Here is a 26,806-nt window from a genome sequence, read left to right as displayed (position 1 = left end):
CAATCAACTTGAGAAAGTTCTCAAAAGATATGGAGTAACTCATAAAATCTCCACTGCTTATCATCCACAAACAAGTGGACAAGTTAAAAATACCAACCGAGCTTTAAAACGTATTCTAGAGAAAACCGTAGGATCAAATCCGAAGGAATGGTCCATTAAATTGGAGGATGCACTCTGGGCTTTTAGAATAGCCTACAAAACTCCAATTGGAACCACACCTTTTAAACTCGTTTACGGAAAAACATGTCATCTTCCAGTAGAAATTGAACACAAAGCATTTTAGGCTTTGAAGACATGTAATCTTGATTTACATGAAGCCGGACGTCTACGGTTAAGTCAACTAAACGAATTAGAAGAATTGAGACATGAAGCATACGAAAATTCACTAATCTATAAAGAAAGAACGAAGAAATGGCATGATAAAAGAATCAGAAGTTCAAAAGAATTTAAAAAAGGAGACATAGTTCTTCTTTTCAATTCACGATTCAAGCTATTTCCTGGAAAATTGAAATCAAGATGGTCTGGACCATTCATAGTCAAAAGAGTTTTCCCATACGGAACAATAGAGTTAATAAATTCAAATGGGATTGAATTTAAGGTTAATGGTCACAGAGTTAAACATTACATACATGGTCCGATGGAAGTTGACAATGAAGTCAATCATAATTTCACCACCCAAGAAAACCCTCAAAATGAAAACATAAATATGTTATCAACAACATGTGAAAAATCAAAATTGAAAAATAGGGAGGATTCAAATTGGAGTGATGAAGAAGAATTCTTATACAAACCTCCCATTCCAAGAAACGAAGAAAAATGTGAACAAGAAGTTCAAATAGAAGTGAAAGAACCAAGAAAAGAACACCTGAAAAAGGTTTACAAACCAACTCGACTTACTAAAGCAGGAGACCCGGGTGAATTTATCATTTCTTGCTTGCTTAATGATGGTGCTGTATATAATGGACTCGCAGATTTAGGAGCAAGTGCAAATATTATGCCTCTTTCGTTATACAAAAGATTAGGTATGGGTAAATTAAAACCAACCAAAATAGGTGTTCAATCATTTGACCTAACCATTAAACACCAGGTTGGAATAGCAAATAATTTACTTGTTAACGTGGGAAGTTTGACCTTTGTTACAAACTTCATAGTGATTAATATGGAGGAAAACCTTGATATTCCTCTAATTTTAGGTCGCCCATTTTTAGCAACCACCGAGGCATTCATTGATGTAAGAGAAGGTAGAATGACACTTAGGGATGGTGATACATCGATCACCTTTGTGAACCGAAAGTTTAGATCTCCACCAACCAAAACTGTTAAACCAATAAAAATGCATAACTGTGGGGAAGATGAAGAAACACTTAATGATGATCCGATCACAAAGAACCCCGTTGATGATAAGAAATTAGATGAACCCGTTTTTAACAGTTCAACGAAAAAAATTTATAAACGAATTCACGATGCTAAGATTAAGGGAAACTTTAAGTTATGTAACCGATTAATATCCAATTTATCGCCAAAAGAAAAGGCGATGTTAGTTGAATTTGTGAAAGTTACGGAGGAAATCAACAAATGGATTGAAGTAAAAGTCAAAGATATACAAGTTGTTGATGATCCAATTGAAAATAACGTTAATCACAATTTCAACTAAGTGTGGGGAGGTTCGAATCTTTTTAGGGTAATATGTATTTCTGTTAGAGTTAGATATTCTGTTTTCGTGTAGTTCTCGAGAATGGAATCCGAATGGTCTTTCCCTAGCAGACACTAAAGAACTAGTCTTCTCCCCCCATTCTGAATTTTTATTTTTTTTAGGCTTTACGAGATGAAGACTTCCTGTGAATTAAACCATGGTCTAATGCTACACGCTTTGATCACTAAACGTAATAATGACACCCTTCCAAGTGAATTGGTATCATTAATCAGAGGTAAATTGGACGGAGTAAGAAAAGAATCTAGGAACGAAAATAATAAGTTACAGTTTGGTAAAGGAAAATCGAAATCCGCAGCGAAAAGAAGAGCACGACACCTTGAAAGATGTCACAAATGCGGAAAATGGTCACACGAAGGAAAATGTTCGACGAATAAGACATATTCCAATACCGAATTCGTTACTTTATGCAGAGATGGACCGTTCATATGTTTCGAAGAAAAACGTTGAATGCTCGAGGTTACGCCTATGTAGCTATGGAAAACCAATTAGTCCGACTATCTTATGAGTGGGCTAAAGCAGGTCACTAAGAATTCTATTTCACAGGTAAGTATGTACAGTTTTTATTTTTATTTTTATTGCTTTGAACCTTTTGATAATAAACGCTAAATTGTTCGCTATAAAGTATTAAATTGATATTCAATAAAATTAGGTTTTGCGACCAAAATTATTGATGTGATACAAAAATTTATTACATCACTGCGAAATTTACCGTTTATTCTTAAGGTATAAATATCTTTAATCAATCAAACCAAAATATTTCAGAAATTCGTCAGGAGTAAAACTAGGTAAAATAGCCGAAATTACTTTACCGAAAAGAGGGGCGTATATTTTTGATAATATTTGATTGATTAAAGTGGGATAAAAGACCAAAAAGATTTTTAATTTTATTTTTACCATGTTTTTAAAATTAATATTTAAATATTAAATTATTATTGTAAAATTTTTTAAATCAATATATTTAAATTTGTAAATATTTGAAAAATTAATATTTTTAATATAAGTTTGTATGTATAAAAACAAAAATATAATTTAAGTTTGGTGTGAATTTTTAATATGAATTTTTAATTTTATACATTTTAAATTTAAGTTTGGTGTGAATTTAAAAACAAAAATTTATTTTATTTCGTTAAGTTAAAAATATTATTTTTTAAAAATTCGTCGTGAGTTGAAAACTAGGTCGTTGAACCGAAATTGCTCTACCCAAAGGAGGGACGAGAACTTTTATTATCATTATTTTTAGCCTTATTGAATTAAAGTATGCCAAAAACATTAAAAAACCCAAAAATCTTTGCTTTTAAAACAACGCTTTAAAATGACGAAATTTTAAAATTTTGTCGAAGGATGGACTAGGACAACGATCCAAAACACCCTCATCCTAAAAAGAAACAAAATTTAAATTTCTAATTAATTATATGTTTTTATTAAGTTTAAGGTTTTTATAAAAAAAAAAAAATTCAGCACTCGCGGTACTTTGTGGGTACCCACTACCGCACTCGCGGAGGTCTGAAATCCCAGACCAAATAAACTGGTCGAACAGACCAGTTTCCACACACCCATATTTTTTTTCCTGCGAAAAACCCACAAAAACCATTCCCAAAATCGCGATTTTTCACCGATAAACATCAAATTTTTTGCTAAAATCATGTTGAGAAGGATGCTACCAAGAAGTTACTCAAGAAAATCGGTAATTTCTACATCTAAACACCCTTTAATTCAGATTATTAGTGTTCTTGAACAAAAATATTCATAATTTGATTTTGATGATTTCTAGTGTAATTGTGTTTAAATTGCTTGTATATTGTGCTTGTATAACCTAGATTGATGCTATTTAACATGATTAGAAGCCTTAAACTTCAAATTTTGAGTAATCTAGGGTTTGTGTTCTTGAGCAAAATTGGGGCTTTTTGATATAAACGGGTTATGGCCGAATTTTGTTGTTAGTTTATACTAAATTGAGTAGTGTAACATGTTTAGGTTGCTAAATGATCAAAACTTTGATCCTAAACACGATTTTCAAGAATTAAAGTGGACTTTTTGAGTCAAAAATGCATGAACTCAATTTAATTGATATGAATGCCAATTGGAACTTGTTTAATTGCTAGTAATGATCATTTTGACATGTTATTTGAGATAAAAGCTAAAGAATATTGTATACATTCTCATATATGTTCATTTGTAAAAGTGTAGAATTGTTAATATTATGAAAATGTGTATAAAGTTTAATATAGATTAAACATGTCATTGTAATTGTTTTGATTTATGATTTTGCTAACACTAATGCATATTTGGATGCACAAAAATTGTGTTTAATGTGTTTTGCAGACTGAAAGGGGTGAATCTTCATCCGCATCTCAGGCTCACAATGCTCCTCCTGAGAATGCAGCAGAACAGGAGATTAATATCCTATATAGACAAGATCTACCGCATCAATACATACCATATTCAAATATAGAATTGGCAGATTTACATCCTAATTTAAGGTTTGATCGACATTGGATAGATTATCCAAAATACCAGAGTAACTTGCACTCCCTTCAGTCTAATGTTGTTGAAGTACCTAGAGTCATAGATTGGGAACCATTAGAAACAGTTGGATTGGCCGGTTCAATCAGAGAATTACTTACACAAAGGTATGGTAATTCTACTTTTACTGATTGGGAACGTTTGTTTAATATACGTAGGCGTGTATATAGAGAATGGTGTGTGGAGTTATTGTGTAGTATTGAAATAAATGATCGGGTTTCTACCTTAACCGATCGTAGTTTTATTAGATTTTTATTAGGAGGTGTGATGCGCCATATGTCTCTACTAGACATGGCTCAGGCTTTGTGTATATATACGCCTGAGGAACTAGCATCTATTGATTGTCAAAGGTTGATAGTTGAGGGTAGGAGGGTTGATGAGAATTTTGATATGAATGGTGTATGGAGTAGAATGACTAGGCATACCCGATTTCGTGGGGGGCATAACTCTTATACTGATATTGATATAGCTGAGCTAAGAGTAATCCATAGGTTCTTAGCAAATTCGATTACACAGCGAGGTAAGAACAAAGAGAAAATAAATGAGAATGATTTATTTTATCTCATGTGTATTCGAGACCCACAGAGCGCTGTGAGTATACCTTATTGTGTGGGTTATTATTTATCAGCTATAGTTAAGAGTATACGGCCTAATGGTATAATAGGAGGTGGTATCTTTGTTACAATAATTGCTGAGTATCTTGGTGTCGATAGAAATCGGGGGGGATTAATAATTGCAGCACCGGAACCCCGTGATACAATTGGTTTGAAAGTATATCATGGTGCTAAGGTTTTAAAGAAAAAACATAACGCTGTAGCACCATATGATGGCTCGCACCCACAGGTCGAAAGAGATCAGCAGCAAGGTAACGTGGGAGGGAGGAATGAGATGACAGAAATGCAACTTTTTATGGCTCATCATGAGTATGAAATGGCTAGACTACGAGCATTTCAAGATTGACAGTATCATCAAAACCAAATCATGAGTCATCGTACACACATAAATGCAACTTACATTGCGACTCCAATGCCCGTATTTCCTCCCTGGACTATACAGACCCGACCACGTACCCTACATATGACCCAGCTCAAGCATTCTACAGTACATACGGCTATGAATGGGATCCCTACTGGCACCATCCTTATCAACATTGATTTTCTTTTACTTTTATTTTTATTTATTTGGTAACTTGTAATTTTATACTTTTAATATTTCTTTTGATACTTTAATAGTTTTTATAATTTTCTAACTTTTCTTATTAGATTTTTAATAATTCTTGAATGTGGGGTGATATACCCAACTTTAAAAATATTTATATATATGTTTGTAGTTTATCTCGTGTACAAAACAGGGTTAAACAGCGCATTTTCAAAGACTGGCATTAAGTTCAGCAAAAGCAACTAATTTTGACGACAAGAAGCAAAATATATGTAAAATAACAACTGCAGGAATGAACAAATGATGTGCACCATTTATTATTCAGCAAACAAACGCCAATATGTTTGGAAACTTTGGTAAAATTTAATCATTTTTCTACGCTAATCACCCTCAATAATTTAAATTGTTACTGATTTCTTGCAAATGAGGGCATTGCAAGATCTTAAGTGTGGGAAGGGGTTAAATTCTTTCGGATTTTAAATTTTTTTGACTTATACACTTGGTTACCATTAGAAATACTAGTAACGCAGTAGTTGTATTAGAATCTAGTGCTCTCTGATAATAAAGAACAGCCCTAGTCTTATATACTGACTACCCAATTCTAGTAAAATTTTTCAAAATTTTCAATTAAATGAACTCAAAATCATGTTTATACATATTTATGAATGATAAAACTAGGTGTTAACACCGAAATTATTGTTACCTCGGAAAGGACATAAATTGAGAAACAAACCAAAATGTTAGAATTCATTTAAAATGGAATAGAGAACAATAAAAAGGCAAAGAAAGGAAAATAAAAGCCAAGCGTGGGAAAAATTTACCAAGTTATTTAAAACATATATCACATATTTTTATACAAATAACTGAAGATGCTTTTGCTTTAGACTAAACTAATCAGTTTCACCCGATTTACTGTAATATATTTGAAAGAAAGATGGAGCTACACGATGAATCAATTCCATCGTTAAAAGGAAGTAAAGTCTTCCAAAAAAGACACGCGCTTCTTGATTTAGGTCATGAAGTTGTCGTCCAGACCAGCTGTAGGTTGACGAAAAATCTAGAAAAGTCATCACTAAAATCAGCAGGAAATCCACGGACCTCAGCATCAAACAGGGTCGCCAAGTGGTCAGACTTATCCTAACCATGAGAGGATCTGTCTTGTAAAATGGGGAGGACGCCGTGCAAATTAGCTTGATAAGACTAATGAATCAGACCCCCAGAAAGGATAATCTCCTTAAAAGATCAAAAATCAGCTTTTAAGACTGATATTACTCAATCCTTGAGATTGACCTTAAAGATTGAGAATTACAAACTCATAGAATTTAATGATATCTAAACTCGAGCTTGAACGAGAAAATATTTTGATCAAATTACAAACCGATTGTTTTCTGAAAACCCATTTTTAATGCGTTCATTACCATTGAACGTAAAATCTTAGAAATTCACCTGGAATTCATTAGGTCACCTGAACCAAATCGGGTGTCAACCGTAAGAACGGTGGTTGCATAGCATGGTCAAAGACAGGACCTTGTGCCAGACCGGAAAATTATAAGGGTGAGCTTTACTATTGCTCCTACAAAGGATAGTAATTGCATCTGACACATTATAGACCATAAATAAAAGCATGTCAGGGGACATTGCCTTAACAGTTGCTTGTTCAACGCTTTCCTTTACAACCGGACGGTAGTTTACCGAAAAGTAATATACGGAGCAAGTATACAAGATGTGTTGCTTTCCCAATACAAGGTTAGCAAGTGGGTGACGCAAGACCATAAGTTTTGAGCTAAAATTTTCAAAAATGAAACCCACCAAACCCACAAAAACAATTTGCAAACACAGGTGAAGGGTTATTCCGGAAAATTTATCTAGGGTAAAAGCTAGATTTAATTTTCAAAAGATCAAATGTTTTCATAAAGATCCAATTTCCTTAAAGGATCTAAATTTTTATAGTCATGTGGGACTGTAAACCACATCGTTACTATCATTGTTTATACCGCCGTATAGAAATCACTGATGTATAAAGTGTGAAGAATAAAGAAGTGATTCTAGTAGTTTTATTTCAAGACTATATTGCTTGAGGACAAGCAATGCTCAAGTGTGGGAATATTTGATAATGCTAAAAACGAACATATATTTAATAGCATTATCCCTCAAGAAAGACAAGCTTTTAGTTGCAACTGTTCTATTTACAAGTGATATTCGTTTAAATAATAAAAGGTAAAGACAAAAGACAGATTCGACGAATTGAAGACGCAAATGACCAAAAAGCTCAAAAGTACAAAGTACAATCAAAGTGGTTCAAATTATTGATGAGAAACGTGTGACACCCCCAAATAGGGTCTGGGGTATTTGTGTCTAATTATATCAAATCACAGTTGTATAAACGAGAACGACTCTACATGAGACGTTTTGTTGAGTTTTGCAGCGGAAGATAAATATGTCTTTAATTGATATGATATGTAATGAAGACTCCAAGCATAGCAAACAATCATCATCAAAGCAGTAGATATACAGCGGAAGCAATATTTAAATACCTGAGAATAAACATACTTAAAAAGTCAACACGAGGTTGAGTGAGTTCATAGGTTTGTCATAAATAATGATTTCAGTAATAGTGTTAGACCACAAGATTTAGTTTATAAAGTAGATCTCGCAAGATCCAAAAGTTATGCCAGTGCGTGATATTTAGACTAAACGTTGTTTGCCCCGTGACAAGTTGTTCTGTCCTTGTCGTTTAATTTCATTATCAAGTAATACAAAGACTTAGTCAAATGTATCGGGGACGTTACTCCCGATAGGCCTATCCCCAATAATTAAGAACGCCGCAGCAATTAAAAATATCACTGTAGGGACTTAGTCGGACATAGCCGGGTATAGCATAGTTTAACAGTTTGGTACTAATATTTAGACTAGACTTTCAAGTTTGCCCCGTAACAAGTTATCGTTTATACTTGTCGGTTGGGGACTTGCTGGTCATAGCCCAACATATCACAGTTTAATAGTTGGTACTTGTATTTAGACTAGACTTTCAAGTTTGCCCCCTAACAAGTTATCATTTATACTTGTCGGTTGGGGACTTGCTGGTCATAGCCCAACATATCACAGTTTAATAGTTGATACGTATAAAATAGTTATAAAAGTTGCGCACGTATTCTCAGCCCAAAAATATAGATAAAAAGGGAGCTATGAAAACTCACCTTAAATAGCAGTTGAAGTATTCCACGCAAGAAGGAAAGTAAAGCAAGTAAGTGATATGGATATCAACCTAGAGGTATAACGTTTGATTAGTTAATGTATAACTTGACATAAAGTATGTTTATTAATATAGCAATTATATTGACAGTGACAGTTTCCGAGAAAAGTTCCTATTTCTCAAAAGTTTCTATTTTTGGAAACCTACTATTTATGAAAAGCTTCCACTTATAGTAAGCTTCTAGTTTAAGAATTTTCGAGTTATAATTCTTAACAAAGATGTTGTACAATCTTGCCCAAACTTCGTCGCTAACATGCAAGTCACTCGAATGATCTATTGTTACCGAGCGGCCCATGATCTCTTGACCAGAATCTAAGTCTTGGCATTCGAGATCCACAAGCGTCCCATAATGGTAACAAGGATCACCCTAGGCCACAAGTAGCGGTGATGTTTGTAGTCTTTGTATGCTATCTTTAATTATAACCTTCACGTTAGGTGCGTATATACATATATATTCATTAATTCGATTTTAATTAAAATTCCTATATATTAATTCATAAAAATACTTTTATAATTTTTAGTAACATATATTACTAATTATAACATGTTATTTATTTTAATTTTAATTGCATATAATTTATAACATTATTTACATGTTTCGGTAAAAAAAAATAATAAACCGAAGTAAATAGTAAAAAGTAAATAGTAAAAAGTAAATTGTAAAAAGTAAAAATAAAAAGTAAAAAGTAAAAAGTAAGAAAAGAATACTTACTAGTAGTAATTCTTCAAAGAGAGAATGAGAGAAATTTTGGTGTGAGTTTGAATGAGAAATGGGGGGTATTTATATTTGAAAAAATTAGGTAAAAAGAATAAAATAGTTAAAAGAAAAAGAAATATTTTAATTTTTAATGGGATTTTAAAATTTAAAAGTATTAAATGTTAGGTCATGGGATAATGTACAAAATAAAATAATAAAAGTAGTTTTCCATTATAATTTTTAACTAAAAAATAATTTATTTATTTATTTTTAAAAACAAATTCATTTATTTTAAGGATTTCTTTTATATATATTTTTTAAATAAATAAATTGATTTACTACTTTTCCAAGAATATTTGTCAATATTTTTTTTTATTTTTTATTTTTTTTCAAAATAACAATACTGATAATAATGATATTAATTATTGATATCTTGTTTAAAAAGGATATTAATAATAATAATATTAATATATCAAATTAATGCATAATTATTTTCAAATAATTGTTCGTGAATCGTCGGAATTAGTCGAGGTTAAATGAAATCATATAAAGATTTTTGTTTAAATTTTGCCGAAAATTTACGGGTTGTTACAGTATCCCTCTGTTAATAGAAATTTCGTCCCGAAATTTAGTTGTTGCCATCAGTCGGCGTCGTTTGTAAACAGGTGAGGATATTTTTGTTTTATTTGGTCTTCACGTTCCCATGTATGCTCGGGGCCTTGCGTTAATTCCAACGGATAGAATATTGTTTTGTTTCTAGCGTTTAAATCTTATGATCCATAAATTCTACGAAGTGCATTTTATTATTAATGCGGAGGTTATCTAAAGGATTTAACAAGAGTGTCATTGATTAGGTTTTCTCAGAAAGAGATGATCACGCTATACAAGCATTTCAGTACACATGAAATGTGTTATGAATAATAGTGAGCTTATTAAACCTTAAGCGTTTATGCCATAATATTAGGGTAGACAAAATAGAAAGGAGTTCATGAAAATCAAGGTCACGATATTTGATAGAGATAGTCATTGTTTACAATAGAAACATCTTAATGATGAATATGAGTTGGGAAATAGAGTTTTACCAATATTGGGTAATATGGAATGATATGATTCGATTACAAGAAGAGTATAAATGAAGCTATCGTAAAAGATTGAAATGAGGAAATTGAATGTTCGCTTTAACTTTTGACTTAGTCACGATTGATTTCCGGAATTTAAGGAATTAAAGAAATCTTCATAATCTTTATAAGATTTGATTCTCCGTTAATTAAGGAAATTAAGATTTTCTTTAATTAAATGCGGTGAATTTCCTCAATTGCTATGTCTGGAATTTTGCTATAAATTAGCTTCTTCTGTTTCATTATCTTCACCACTTATATACTTTCTTCCTCAATTCATACTTCCAAAGATTGTGAAAATGCTCCATCCAATTCTTGTTCTTGACCTTATATTGGTTATCGCCACAATATTCCTTCTTTTCCAACTCCCACCAGAGGAGTCTGTTTACTTCTATTATGCTCTAGGATTTATTGTGTTTTTAGTTCTCCCGTATCTTTATATTACTATACGCATTGATATACACGGTTTGTAATTTCGGTGTTGTTATCGGGATTTATATTTTCCCTTATATGTCGAAGCTTCATGCTTTTGTAAAGCAAGTAACGGTCCAGAATTCGTAGGTATGAAGTTTCGAATGATCAATATATACAAAGCAGAAGGAAAGGTAATAACACTATTTGATTTGTCAAATTACCAGAATATCCGGAAAGATAGAACTATCAAGAAAATATGTTCTTGATATGTTTTGAGATTTAAGTAGAATGTAAGAGTCATGTAACATGGCAAATGATGTTTAATAAGTCTATGAATCATCATTTTCCATTAAAAATTTAGCATGACTTACTGTAATATAATCACGTTGGCCTGACGTCATTATATTATACTAACTCATGCTTCAATTCCCAACACTTCTTCAAAACATTTATAATTTAAACTTGAATATAGAAACTAAAGCAGTTTCCTTTATGATGTGATAAAGTTATCGCAAAGAGATAATTAATTGCGGACAAGAATCGTTATAAAGATATCTTCAGAAATATAGAGGATATTTATAACGAAAGATACGGTGATATCTTAGAATTTCTAAGATCCAATGACGAGGAAAATTCTTCTGTTTCCTCTGCATTTAATGCTACCATATCTGAAACATTGGTTATCAATCCGAGATGGTTTCAAGAAATTTTATTTTTAGATGATTAAACGCTGATTGTAATTGTCAACGGATCTAATAGTTAACGAATAGGCGTTATTGATTTTAAAGTGATGAATGATAATTTCGGTGGTTTGATGTGATAATTCGTTGCAGAATACGAATGAATATAATTCATGAATGTAGTAATCTTTAGGAAGATAACACCAGCTAAAGCTTTACTTGAATTCTGATATGTTAATTTCAGAATGTGTAATTGATTTTGTATGAAGATGATTGTGTATCATTGTGAAGGTAGTGCGTATAATTAATGATTTATGAATCGAAATTGAAGAATGTACAGTGTATTAATGTGAGATGTAAATATTTCTCGGCTATTACCTACCTGATGTGTGTAGCGTGAGGGTAGGAAATAGTATTATTTTTACTAGGAAATACTACAAAATATGACACAAGTTTTATTAATTTACGGATGGGATATACCTAAACCTTGCTACAACACTATAGGCAGTGTACCTAATCGTAGAATAGTGTAGTTTTTAGTAAGTCCGGTTCGTTCCACAGGGAGCTAGTGATTACGTACTATATTTTTATAAAACTATATTTATAAATATATATATATATATATAAGTAGTAATATTATTATAAAAGGGGGGTTTTTTACCGTTTAATGACCGGTTTGTCGATTTTATATTTTTAAGCGTAAAGATAAATGACAATAATTAAAGTGCGTAAAATAAATAAATGACGATAAATAAAATAACAATAAATAAAATTGCGATAGAATATGAAATAAAAGGATTATGCTTATTTAAACTTTCGTAATCATGATGTTTGACGTTTTGATTTTAATTAATTGTTACTCGGGTTAATTGTCCTTTGTCATGGTTTATTTGATACCTATCTGGTTTTTATCCATAATAGTCCATCGGTCATAAATATAAAGTGCGAGTGTCCTCGTCAAATTACCCTTATACCTGAAGTCAAATATTCCAACTAATTAAGGATTTAAACTGTGACGCAGTTATCACTTCTGTCAACAATTACACCAGTTATCACTGTATGTAATCTACCCCTGTTTTGATTAGATATGAATATTAATTTACCCACTTGATCAGTTTGAATAATCAATTACCCAACCCGAATAATTAATTAAATGATTATAATAGATTCCATATGAACGTCACTAAATAGGACAACCATAATCATTATTAATTATTAGGATAATTAATTTGAAGATAGGTTCGACAGACTCCAATGAGTTGTCACTCAATTAGACAATACCCCCCATCTATTAATAGTCAATAGTCCAATTTCCACAAGTGTCGGTGTTTTGCCCAAACCTTAATTATGGTACAAAGCCCAATTACCCAATTTTAGTAATTAGCCCAACATCATGATTACTTAGTTTTAAATAAGCATAATAATAACTTAGCTACGAGACATTAATATAAAAAGGTTGAACATAACTTACAATGATTAAAAATAGCGTAGCGTTACACGGACAGAATTTCGACTTACACACTCAAACGATCTCTATCATAAATCTTATTATTATCATAATTTAAAATTAAAATTAAGATTATTGTTATATCTTATTAAGTTAACATTATGATAGAGATATAGAATATAGATATTGATATTTGATATTAAGGGGAAAGATATAGAAATAGAAAGATAGATTTAGGATAGAAAAATGTATATTTCAATTGATCGTTACATAGCCTTTTATAGGCGAAATTAGAAATTGAATTTTCATTTACGACCCCTGAACTATGCTCAATTAACAACTTTTTATTATTTAATATTATTCTTATTATGAATTATTTAAATATTATATTTTATTCTTGTGCATAGTTGACTCGTAATTTTTACACCGTTGCGTCGAGCGTTGAGAGTTGGTTCATGTCCTGGTTCCGGATTTTCGAACGTCCTTTCGTACAATTTTATATCGTGTACTTTGCGTTTTGTAACTTGTACTCTTGTCATTTTTAGACGTTCTTCATCAATAATTTGAACCTTTTTGATTGTATCTTGTACTTTTGAGCTTTTTGGACCTTTTTGTCTTCAAATCTTCGTTTTCGCCTTTTGTCTTCGCACTTATTAAATATAAACGAATATTACTTGAAAATGGAACAATTGCAACTAAAATCTTATCTTTCTTGGGGGATTTTGCTATGAAATATATGTTCCTTTTTAGCCTTATCAATATCCCCACACTTGAGCGTTGCTTGTCCTCAAGCAATACAGTCTTGAAATAATATAATACATCACACAAATCACTTCTTTATTCTTCACACTTTGTACATCAGTGATTTTGATAGAGCGGTATAAACAATGATATTAACAATAGAACCATGGTTAAAGGTGGGTGTGTCATCCACAGTTGCCTCGGGTTTAGGTCAACGACACTTGCAATCAAATAGCCGATTTACTTTCGGTTTCCAAAGCAAAGTGCACATTTGAAAGGCGGTTTACAGTCCCACATGACTATAAAAATTTAGATCCTTTAGGAAATAGGATCTTTATGAAAACATTTGATCTTTTGAAAATTCAATCTAGCTTTTACCCTAGATAAGTTTTCTGATTTGATCCACCATTGGTGTTGCAAAATATATTTGTGGATCAATATTTTGGCTAAAACTTTTAGGTTCGTGTAATCCACTGCTATCCCGGTATCAGAAAGCACACATCCAGTTTACTTGTTCCGTATATTACCTTTCGGTAAACTACCGTCCGGTTGTAAAGGAAAGCGATGAATAAGAAACTGTTAAGGCAATGTCCCGTGACATGCAGATGATTATGGTCTTATTAACATGTCGGATGCTAGAACTATCCTTGGTAGGAGCGATAGTAAAGATCATCCTATAATTTTTCGGTCTGGCACAAGGTCCTGTCTCCGACCATGCTATGCAACCACCGTTCTTACGGTTGACACCCGATTTTGTTCAGGTGACCTAATGAATTCCAGGTGAATTCCTAGGATTTTACGTTCAATGGTAATGAACGCATTGAAAATGGGTTTTCAGAAAACAAATCAGTTTGTATTTTTGATCAAAATATTTTCTCGTTCAAGCTCGAGTTTAGATATCATTGAATTCCATGAGTTTGAATTCTCAATCTTTAAGGTCAATCTCTAGGATTGAGTAATATCAGTCTTAAAAGCTGATTTTTAATCTTTAAGGAGATTATCCTTTCTGGGGATCTGATTCATTAGTCTTATCAAGCTAATTTGCACGGTGCCCCCCATTGTACGAGATAAATCCTTCTCATGGTTAGGATAAATCTGACCACATGGCGACCCTGTTTGATGCTGAGGTCCGTGGATTTCCTGCTGATTTTAGTGATGACTTTTCTAGATTTTTCGTCAACCTACAGCTGGTCTGGACGACAACTTCATGACCTAAATCAAGAAGCGCGTGTCTTTTTCGGAAGACTTTACTTCCTTTTAATGATGGAATTGATTCATCGTGTAGATCCATCTCTTTTTTCAAAAGTATTACAATAAATCGGGTAAAACAGTTAATTTAGTCCAAAACAAAAGCACCTGCAATAAACTTTACACAAACATGTGATAGATAGTTTTTAATTGAATAACTTGGTATATTCTCCCCACACTTAGTTTCTTTCTTTGCCTTTTTATTCTCCTTTATTCCATTTTAAATGAATTCAAGCGTTTTGGGTTGTTTCTCAATTTATGTCCTTTTTGAGGTAACAATAATTTCAGTATTAACACCTAGTTTTCATCGTTCATAAATATATATAAACATGATTTTGATTTCATTTAGTTGAAAATTTTTCAAATTTTCGCAAAATTTGGCAAATAAACCAAGTGTAAACCCGAGAGAATTTATAACCCTTCCCCACACTTAAGATCATGCAATGCCCTCATTTGCATGAAATCAGACTCTAATTATAAATTCATGAGGGTGATTAGTGTAGAAAAGTTATTGGAAATACCGAGTTTGCAAACATGTTGTTTTATATCACATTTGATATTTTGCGTCTTGTCGTCAAAATTAGAAGCTTTTGCTGAACTTAATGACATTCTTTGAAAGTGCGCTGTTTTACCCTGTTTTGTACATAACATAAAATACAAACATATATATACATATTTTTAAAGTTTGATATATTATCCCACGTTTAAAAATTTATAAAATATAATATATATATATATATATATATTTTTTTTTGCATACTTTAGATCAATAAAATTAAAAAAATAATGATAACAAAATTTATCGCCCCGTCCTTGGGTAAAGCAATTTCGGTTCAACGACCTAGTCTTCAACTTACGACGAATTTTAGAAATCAATTTTTAAACTTAATGAAATAAAGTAAATTTTTTTTTTAAATTCACACAAAACTTAAATTTAAAAAGCATATTAATTTCATATAAAACCTACAAAATAAAAAAAAATCAGAATGGGGGGAGAAAACTAGTTCTTTAGTGTCTGCTAGCGGAAAAGACCAATCGAATTCCATTCTCGGAACTACACGAGAACAGAACAACTAACTCCAAACAGCATTTTCTTTTTAGAATATTTGAATCTCCTCACACTTAGGTAGATGTGGTGTCGAAATTGTGATTAACTTCATCGTCAATTTCTCTTGGACCATAATCAACTTGCATATCTGTGACTTTTGCTTTAAGCCAGTGACCAGCTTTTTCCGTAATATCCACAAATTCAACTAGCTTCGCCTTTTCTTTAGGCGACAGATTGGATACTAACCGGTTATATAACTTAAAGTTTCCCTTACTTTTAGCATCAATAACCCGTTTAAAAAGTTTCTTCATTGAACTGTTAATAACGGGGTTATTTAATTTCGTATCAACTATGGGGTTCTTTATTATCAAGTCATCATTAGGTGTTACTTCATTTTCCCCACACTTAGGCGTTCTATTATTGTTAAGCATTACCGTTGGAGTTGGTAAAACAACATGGTTCTTACCAATCGTTTTTGTCGGTTCAACGGTTTTGGTTTGTGGATATTTAGACTGTCGAATCATAAAGGTGATCGATTTCTCATCATTACTAAGTGTCATTCTACCCTTTCTTACATCAAATAACGCCCCGGTGGACGCTAAGAATGGTCGACCTAAAATTAGAGGAACGTTTGAGTCCTCTTCTATGTCAATGACAATGAATTCGACTAGAAAGGTTAAATTACCTACTTGAACGGGTAGGTTGTCAGCAATTCCAACTGGGTGCTTAATGGTTTGATCAAGGAGTCGAACACTCATATCCGTTGGACTTAACTCACCTACACCTAATCTCTTATATAATGAAAGAGGCATAACACTCACACTTGAACCTAAATCTGCTAGTGCATCATACATGACACAGTCACTAAGTAGACAAGGAACAATAAATTCACCCGGATCACCTACCCTAGGTGGAGGATTTGGTGGAACTGTCTTCACCGGGTTTACTTCTACTGTTTTTGTTTCTTGCACTTTTTTATTCTTCTTCTTCTTCTTCTTTCCAGAGGTATCACAAACTTTATTACCTATTACTTGCTCATACTCAACTCCTTTTCTTGGAAACGGGATGGGTGGTCTGTATGGTGCCACCACTGGCTTTACATACTCGGGTGGTGGTGGTGTAACTTCTTCATTGTTACTTACATCTAAAACTTTCCCATCTTCTGGTATTGGTTTTTCAGAATTTGTTGATATCATGTTAACATTTTCATTCCGAGGATTTACTTCATTATTACTCGGTAGCTTTCCTTGTTCCCTTTCACTCATCAATCTAACAAGAGTACCTACTTGTTTTTCTAGATTCAAAATGGAAGCTTGTTGAGTTCTAAATGACTGATCAAACCTCTCATTCGTTTAGGTTTGAGTTTCAATAAATTGTGTTTGAGATTCAACTAGCTTAAATACCACTTCTTCCAGATTTGACTTCTTCTCGTCGGTTTGTTGTGGTGGTTTATACAAGCCAGGTCTTTGTTGATTGAAAGTGTTGTTTTGAGTTGGTTGGTTATTCGGACCTTGTTGGTTATACGAGTTATTGTCGGGTCCTTTTGGATTGTAAAGAATGTTTTGATTTCGATTGAAGTTTGGCCTTGGCGGTTGATAATTATTCTGATAACTATTTTCCAGCCTTTGGTTCATGTAGACAACATTCTCACGTTGTTCCATCGTTTGTTCAATGTGACAGTCTTTCATTAAGTGTGGTCCACCGCATTGCTCACAATTGATTCGTATTGCGTGAATATCTTTATTCATCTTTTCCATTCGTCTCTCGAAAGCATCTATTTTTGCGGAAACGGAATCAAAGTTATGGATAGAATCGGCTCTAGCCGCTTTAGATGAGAGATATATATCTTTCTCTTGGTGCCACTCATGAGAGTGGGAGGCTGTGTTATCAATAATTTTGTAAGCTTCAGTTGCGGTTTTCTTCATAATGGAACCACCAGCTGTTATGTCGATGTCTTTTCGTGTAGCAACGTTGACACCTTGGTAGAATATTTGTACTATTTGATAAGTGTCTAAACCGTGTTGAGGACATCCTCTCAACAACTTTCCAAATCTTGTCCACGCCTCATATAGAGTTTCATTTGACTTTTGTGTGAACGTAACAATTTCTCCTTGAAGTCTCACGGCTTTAGATGCCGGAAAGAATTTTTGAAGAAATTTCTCAACTAAAACATCCCATGTGTCAATCGTTCCTTCAGGTAATGATTCTAACCAATCTTTGGCTTCTCTCTTTAAAGTCCAGGGAAACAACATGAGATAGATCTGCTCATCTTCCACTTCTCGGATTTTGAATAGTGTACAAATTCTTTTAAACGTACGAAGGTGTTCGTTAGGATCTTCATTCGGTGCACCACTGAATTGGCATTGGTTAGTTACCATGTGTAGAATTTGTCCTTTGATTTCATAATCTGGCGCATTAACTTCTGGCTTAATAATGGCGTGACCTTGGCCCGTGCGTGTGGCTCTCATTCGATCTTCCATACTTAGAAGTTCCGTTACTTCCATATTTGAATTTGTTGAATACGAATCACTAGAGGATTCTGATTTAATGGTTTGTGGCTCAGGAGGAATAATTAGTGGTTCAAGATCTTGGAATTGTCCTTGAATATGCTCCGGGTTCTTAATTGTGAAGTCGGGTTCAAAAGATGGATTATCGGAAATTTGAGTTGGAGTTCTTGTTCGACTAGATGACGATTCTAAAGAAAAATCAACGGCGACAATATTTGCTAGATGTCTTGATCGAGTTACAGGTGGTGAACGTATGACCGGCGGCGAACGTCTTGCTCGGTGCATTCACTGAATATCCTATTAGTTTTTAAAAAGGAAAGAAAAATTATAATAAGTTATCCAATTAATAGACTTTTCTGATTTTGCCCACGTTTCGAATAGCCAAAAGATGCAGCAGAGGGGCAGGATTCGTTTGGTCTCAATATAATTGAGTACTGTTTGGCTCCAATAACCCGGTCCACGTACAAATTCAACTATTACTACGAACCAGAAAATTTTGATGTCTATCAATTTAACCACTTAAAATAAATTTTCGTAATTTTAAGAAATTTAGAGAAGAAGTAGAAAAAATTCTAAGTCCTAAAAACTAGAATGGCGAGAAATAAGAGAGAAAAAGATTGCGCGTCGAAAAGTGTCGAAAAATAAAAAGGTCGAAAAATAGGCGTCGAAAAATAAAAATAAGAAAGTAGTGCGAAATACGGCGTCGTAAAATTCTAAAGCACCTAAAACTTAGTCTAAGGAATAAGCACTTAAGGGATTTTACGGCAAAGCCTAAAAATTCTAAAAGTAAAAATAACTATGGCAAAAACTATATTTAAAACTAACTATGAACGAAAAAGCAAAGGAATTTTAAATTAAGGAAATTAAACGATATTCTAAAAGGGATTTAGTTTAAAGATTTTGTCTTTAAAATATAACTTTTTTTTTTTTTTTTTTTTTTTTTTGAAAAACGTTTTTTTTATGTTTTTTTTTATGTTTTTTTTATGTTTTTTTTTTTTTTTTTTTTTTTAGGATAATTAAATTAATATGATGGACCCTTTAAAATGATGGACCGATGGACCCTTTAAAGTAATAATTTTAACAAGTGACTAGTATAGTGGACATTATATGATATAGAATTCAGTAAAGAGTCCCACTTGGGGAAACAAGTGGGTCAAGTTGGCCGAAAATATAGCTTTTGATGGTGGAGTTATTATTATTATTATTATTATTTTTTTTTTAAATCGTTGGTTAGCAAACAACTAGTTCTCAAAATTCAATTACAATAAAATAACAACTTTATGGCCAAAGAAGCAATAATCACCCAAAGAGTATGCATAAAAGTACCAAAGAAGCAATCTTTCAATAATCGTGTTTTTTTTTTTTTTTTTTTTTTTTTTTTCAAACTTAAATATAAATATATTTATACAAATATATATTAAAAATATAGCGTTTCACCGAGTCCCCGGCAGCGGCGCCAAAAACTTGATGATGTGTGTAGCGTGAGGGTAGGAAATAGTATTATTTTTACTAGGAAATACTACAAAATATGACACAAGTTTTATTAATTTACGGATGGGATATACCTAAACCTTGCTACAACACTATAGGCAGTGTACCTAATCGTAGAATAGTGTAGTTTTTAGTAAGTACGGTTCGTTCCACAGGGAGCTAGTGATTACGTACTATATTTTTATAAAACTATATTTATAAATATATATATATATAAGTAGTAATATTATTATAAAAGGGGGTTTTTTTACCGTTTAATGACCGGTTTGTCGATTTTATATTTTTAAGCGTAAAGATAAATGACAATAATTAAAGTGCGTAAAATAAATAAATGACGATAAATAAAATAACAATAAATAAAATTGCGATAGAATATGAAATAAAAGGATTATGCTTATTTAAACTTTCGTAATCATGATGTTTGACGTTTTGATTTTAATTAATTGTTACTCGGGTTAATTGTCCTTTGTCATGGTTTATTTGATACCTATCTGGTTTTTATCCATAATAGTCCATCGGTCATAAATATAAAGTGCGAGTGTCCTCGTCAAATTACCCTTATACCTGAAGTCAAATATTCCAACTAATTAAGGATTTAAACTGTGACGCAGTTATCACTTCTGTCAACAATTACACCAGTTATCACTGTATGTAATCTACCCCTGTTTTGATTAGATATGAATATTAATTTACCCACTTGATCAGTTTGAATAATCAATTACCCAACCCGAATAATTAATTAAATGATTATAATAGATTCCATATGAACGTCACTAAATAGGACAACCATAATCATTATTAATTATTAGGGTAATTAATTTGAAGATAGGTTCGACAGACTCTAATGAGTTGTCACTCAATTAGACAATACCCCCCATCTATTAATAGTCAATAGTCCAATTTCCACAAGTGTCGGTCTTTTGCCCAAACCTTAATTATGGTACAAAGCCCAATTACCCAATTTTAGTAATTAGCCCAACATCATGATTACTTAGTTTTAAATAAGCATAATAATAACTTAGCTACGAGACATTAATATAAAAAGGTTGAACATAACTTACAATGATTAAAAATAGCGTAGCGTTACACGGACAGAATTTCGACTTACACACTCAAACGATCTCTATCATAAATCTTATTATTATCATAATTTAAAATTAAAATTAAGATTATTGTTATATCTTATTAAGTTAACATTATGATAGAGATATAGAATATAGATATTGATATTTGATATTAAGGGGAAAGATATAGAAATAGAAAGATAGATTTAGGATAGAAAAATGTATATTTCAATTGATCGTTACATAGCCTTTTATAGGCGAAATTAGAAATTGAATTTTCATTTACGACCCCTGAACTATGCTCAATTAACAACTTTTTATTATTTAATATTATTCTTATTATGAATTATTTAAATATTATATTTTATTCTTGTGCATAGTTGACTCGTAATTTTTACACCGTTGCGTCGAGCGTTGAGAGTTGGTTCATGTCCTGGTTCCGGATTTTCGAACGTCCTTTCGTACAATTTTATATCGTGTACTTTGCGTTTTGTAACTTGTACTCTTGTCATTTTTAGACGTTCTTCATCAATAATTTGAACCTTTTTGATTGTATCTTGTACTTTTGAGCTTTTTGGACCTTTTTGTCTTCAAATCTTCGTTTTCGCCTTTTGTCTTCGCACTTATTAAATATAAACGAATATTACTTGAAAATGGAACAATTGCAACTAAAATCTTATCTTTCTTGGGGGATTTTGCTATGAAATATATGTTCCTTTTTAGCCTTATCACTACCCGTTAAAATATTTTCACAATTAACAGTTTGTACAACAGAATTTACAATCTTTATGAAGATATACATTCATATATGTATTCTTCAGATATAATCATGGATTTAATGAGTTAATATATATTAAACTCATCTGATTTGCGGTTTGAAACGAGAGTAAATAATCTCCAAAATCTTAGAGATTTCATAATTGTCGCGAAATATTTCGCTAATGAAGTTATGAATCAATACATTCATCGTTATACTTGATTTATTATGAAATGGAGTTTATTGTGTTGAAGCAGTGATTAACAATTGTTAAGTCATTAACGAAGGGTGTACATCATAGCATATTAGTGATATGAATTAACCAAGTAGTACATACTAGTTGAGATTCACACGTAATTGCTTAGTACGACAAAATTTATTATTGTTCCAAATCATATATATATATATATATATATATATATATATATATATATATATATATATATATATATATAAGGTATACATATATAATTCTTCACGAAGAATGAGTCAATACATCTTAGCTCATTATTACTAATATTCCTTGGTATCTATGGGCGTATGATGTTGATGTTTGAGGTACTGAGTGTGATGTTGAGGCGTAGGATGCAGATGTTGTTGTTGTTGAAGCTGATGCTGTTGGTTGTGATGCTGATGGTACTGGTTATGCTGCTGGTGCAGCTGATGCTTGTAGATATCGCACCGTATTCTCCAGTGCCACCACTCGAGCGCGAAGCTCGTTGACTTCTTCTACCATTCCGGGATGATTAACGGTTGGAACAAGAGGGTGAATAAGATCTAAAATCTTCGATATTATATATTTGTGACGGGATACCCTGGAAAGAAGAGAGAAAATGGTGTTCCGAACTGGTTCGCCGGTAAGTGCTTCAGGTTCTTCGCCAAGAGTTGAATTTGATTGGTGGAAGGGATCACCTTCTTCTTACCTCCATTGATTGAGTCGGCTACGAACCCATCCCCAATTCATCCAGAATAGATGATGGCTGATTGGTTCGTTTGTTCCAGTTACGCTGCCGTTGGAGCTTGAGGAGTTAGAGAAATTCATATTATGTGTTTGGAATAGGGTTTGATATGAAATGGGTATTGAATACTGAATGATATATTCGTCTCCTTGAATATGTATTTATAGCAAAAAGATTTCCGTAATTTACGGAGGAAATTTAGGAAAAGTGGTAGACAAGGTCTATTGGGATAGATATGATAAGATATGATTTGTCTATACTCCAGTAATGGCAGTATGACGTGTCGAGATTATAAAATGATAAGTATGTAATCTAACAATCTTTCGATTAAAGACTTTCAATTCGTATACTGTGATAACCCAATGACATTTTCCGGTTCGCAAACCGATGCATAAAGGTATAAGGCATATATGTACGTGATATAACAGGGAGTTATATACGTTTGAGTATGAATAGTAACAATTATAGTAGTTTCAAAAGTCATGGATAATATTTCATGTAATACATATGTAATACAAAAAAACCATGATAGATGACATAGGAATGTCAAGAATTTAAGAAATCATGGTGTCGCATTTAAATGCGGTGGCGTAATTGGATAATACTTAGGAAAGTGAGCAGAGTTCTTAGGTTGGCTCGGCATTCTAAGATAAGTAAAGTTTCTAAAGTATAGTGTAGCATTTAACAGTTAAAGGCAACAAGTAAAGGCACTACGGTCAAGAAAAGTTGTAGTCCTACATTGCTAAGGTACCTAATTGTATAAGGCACACATAAAATGCAATCCTGGTTCTCTACAACAACCTGCTCTGATACCAATCTGTGACACCCCCAAATAGGGCCTGGGGTATTTGTGTCTAATTATATCAAATCATAGTTGTATAAACGAGAACGACTCTACATGAGACGTTTTGTTGAGTTTTGCAGCGGAAGATAAATATGTCTTTAATTGATATGATATGTAATGAAGACTCCAAGCATAGCAAACAATCATCATCAAAGCAGTAGATATACAGCGGAAGCAATATTTAAGTACCTGAGAATAAACATGCTTAAAAAGTCAACACGAGGTTGAGTGAGTTCATAGGTTTGTCATAAATAATGATTTCAGTAATAGTGTTAGACCACAAGATTTAGTTTATAAAGTAGATCTCGCAAGATCTAAAAGTTATGCCAGTGCGTGATATTTAGACTAAACGTTGTTTGCCCCGTGACAAGTTGTTCTGTCCTTGTCGTTTAATTTCATTATCAAGTAATACAAAGACTTAGTCAAATGTATCGGGGACCTTACTCCCGGTAGGCCTATCCTCAATAATTAAGAATGCCGCAGCAATTAAAAATATCACTGTAGGGACTTAGTCGGACATAGCCGGGTATAGCATAGTTTAACAGTTTGGTACTGATATTTAGACTAGACTTTCAAGTTTACCCCGTAACAAGTTATCGTTTATACTTGTCGGTTGGGGACTTGCTGGTCATAGCCCAACATATCACAGTTTAATAGTTGGTACTTGTATTTAGACTAGACTTTCAAGTTTGCCCCGTAACAAGTTATCATTTATACTTGTCGGTTGGGGACTTGCTGGTCATAGCCCAACATATCACAGTTTAATAGTTGATACGTATAAAATAGTTATAAAAGTTGCGCACGTATTCTCAGCCCAAAAATATAGATAAAAAGGGAGCTATGAAAACTCACCTTAAATAGCAGTTGAAGTATTCCACGCAAGAAGAAAAGTAAAACAAGTAAGTGATATGGATATCAACCTAGAGGTATAACGTTTGATTAGTTAATGTCTAACTTGACATAAAGTATGCTTATTAATATAGCAATTATATTGACAGTGACAGTTTTCGAGAAAAGTTTCTATTTCTCAAAAGTTTTTATTTTTGGAAACCTACTATTTATGAAAAGCTTCCACTTATAGTAAGCTTCTAGTTTAAGAATGTTCGAGTTATAATTCTTAACAAAGATGTTGTACAATCTCGTCCAAACTTCGTCGCTAACATGCAAGTCACTCGAATGATCTATTGTTACCGAGCGGCCTAGGATCTCTTGACCAGAATCTAAGTGTTGGCATTCGAGATCCAAGTAGCGGTGATGTTTGTAGTCTTTGTATGCTATCTTTAATTATAACCTTCACGTTAGGTGCGTATATACATATATATTCATTAATTCTATTTTAAATAAAATTCCTATATATTAATTCATAAAAATACTTTTATAATTTTTAGTAACATATATTACTAATTATAACATGTTATTTAATTTAATTTTAATTGCATATAATTTATAACATTATTTACATGTTTCGGTAAAAAATAATAATAAACCGAAGTAAATAGTAAAAAGTAAAAAGTAAAAAGTAAAAAGTAAAAAGTAAGAAAATAATACTTACTAGTAGTAATTCTTCAAAGAGAGAATGAGAGAAATTTTGGTGTGAGTTTGAATGAGAAATGGGGGGTATTTATACTTGAAAAAATTAGGTAAAAAAATAAAATAATTAAAAGAAAAAGAAATATTTTAATTTTTAATGGGATTTTAAAATTTAAAAGTATTAAATGTTAGGTCATGGGATAATGCACAAAATAAAATAATAAAAGTAGTTTTCCATTATAATTTTTAATTAAAAAGTAATTTATTTATTTATTTATTTATTTTTAAAAACAAATTCATTTATTTTAAGGATTTTTTTTATATATTTTTTTAAATAAATAAATTGATTTACTACTTTTCCAAGAATATTTGTCAATATTTTATTTTTTATTTTTTTTTTCAAAATAATAATACTGATAATAAAGATATTAATTATTGATATCTTGTTTAAAAAGGATATTAATAATAATAATATTAATATATCAAATTAATGCGTAATTATTTACAAATAATTGTTCGTGAATCGTCGGAATTAGTCGAGGTTAAATGAAATCATATAAAGATTTTTGTTTAAATTTTGCCAGAAATTTACGGGTTGTCACAAAACGTCTCGAAATTACAAGAGTACAAGACGCGAAATGCAAAATACAAGATATTAAATTGTACGCAAGGACGTTCGAAAATCCGGAACCGGGACCTGAGTCAACTTTCAACGCGCGACGCAACGGAGCTAACATTACAAGTCAACTATGCACATAAATATAATATAATATATAAATAATTCTTAAAATTATATATATATATATTATATTTATATTTTAAATCCGTCGGCAAGCTAGGATCCAAAGTGTGTGAGCTGGAATCCAGTGCTCCGCACTAGCGGAGATTCAAAGGCAAACAAATCAGCACTCGCGGAGGCAACAGTATCCAGATGGGGCCTATAAAAGGCAACGCATTTTGCTGAATTCGATCATCTTTTTCTCTTCTCATTCATACGTAAATATATATATATTTATATTATAATTTTAATTTTAATTTTAATTCTAATAATAAGGGTATGTTAGCGAATGTTGTAAGGGTGTAAGTTGAAATTCTGTCCGTGTAACGCTACGCTATTTTTAATCACTGTAAGTTATGGTTAATGTTATTTTATATTAATGTCTCGTAGCTAAGTTATTATTATGCTTATTTAAGCAGAAGTAATTGTGATGTTGGACTAAATATTAAAATTGGGTAACTGGGCTTTGGACCATAATTGGGGTTTGGACAAAAGAACGACACTTGTGGAAATTAGATTATGGGCTATTAATGGGCTTTATATTAACTAAATGATACCTCATTAATTTAATATATAGACTTATAATTTGACGTATTTATATATAACTATATACGCTTGACTGGGTACGGCGGGCGGGATATCTATAAATACCAATAATTGTTCATTTTATCGGACACGGAACTGGATTAATAGTTAATAGACATGTTGAAACAGGGGTGGATTACATTCAAGGGTAATTGGTGTAATTGTTAACAAAGTAGTAAAACCTTGATTTACACGCAGTCGATAACCTGGTGTATACATTAAACAAAGTATTAAGACCTTGTTACAATTC

This window comes from Rutidosis leptorrhynchoides, chromosome 3, assembly GCF_046630445.1.
Source record: "Rutidosis leptorrhynchoides isolate AG116_Rl617_1_P2 chromosome 3, CSIRO_AGI_Rlap_v1, whole genome shotgun sequence".
Taxonomy (NCBI): Eukaryota; Viridiplantae; Streptophyta; class Magnoliopsida; order Asterales; family Asteraceae; genus Rutidosis; species Rutidosis leptorrhynchoides.
The sequence above is the reverse complement of the archived record's forward strand: the minus strand, read 5'-3'. Positions refer to the sequence as shown.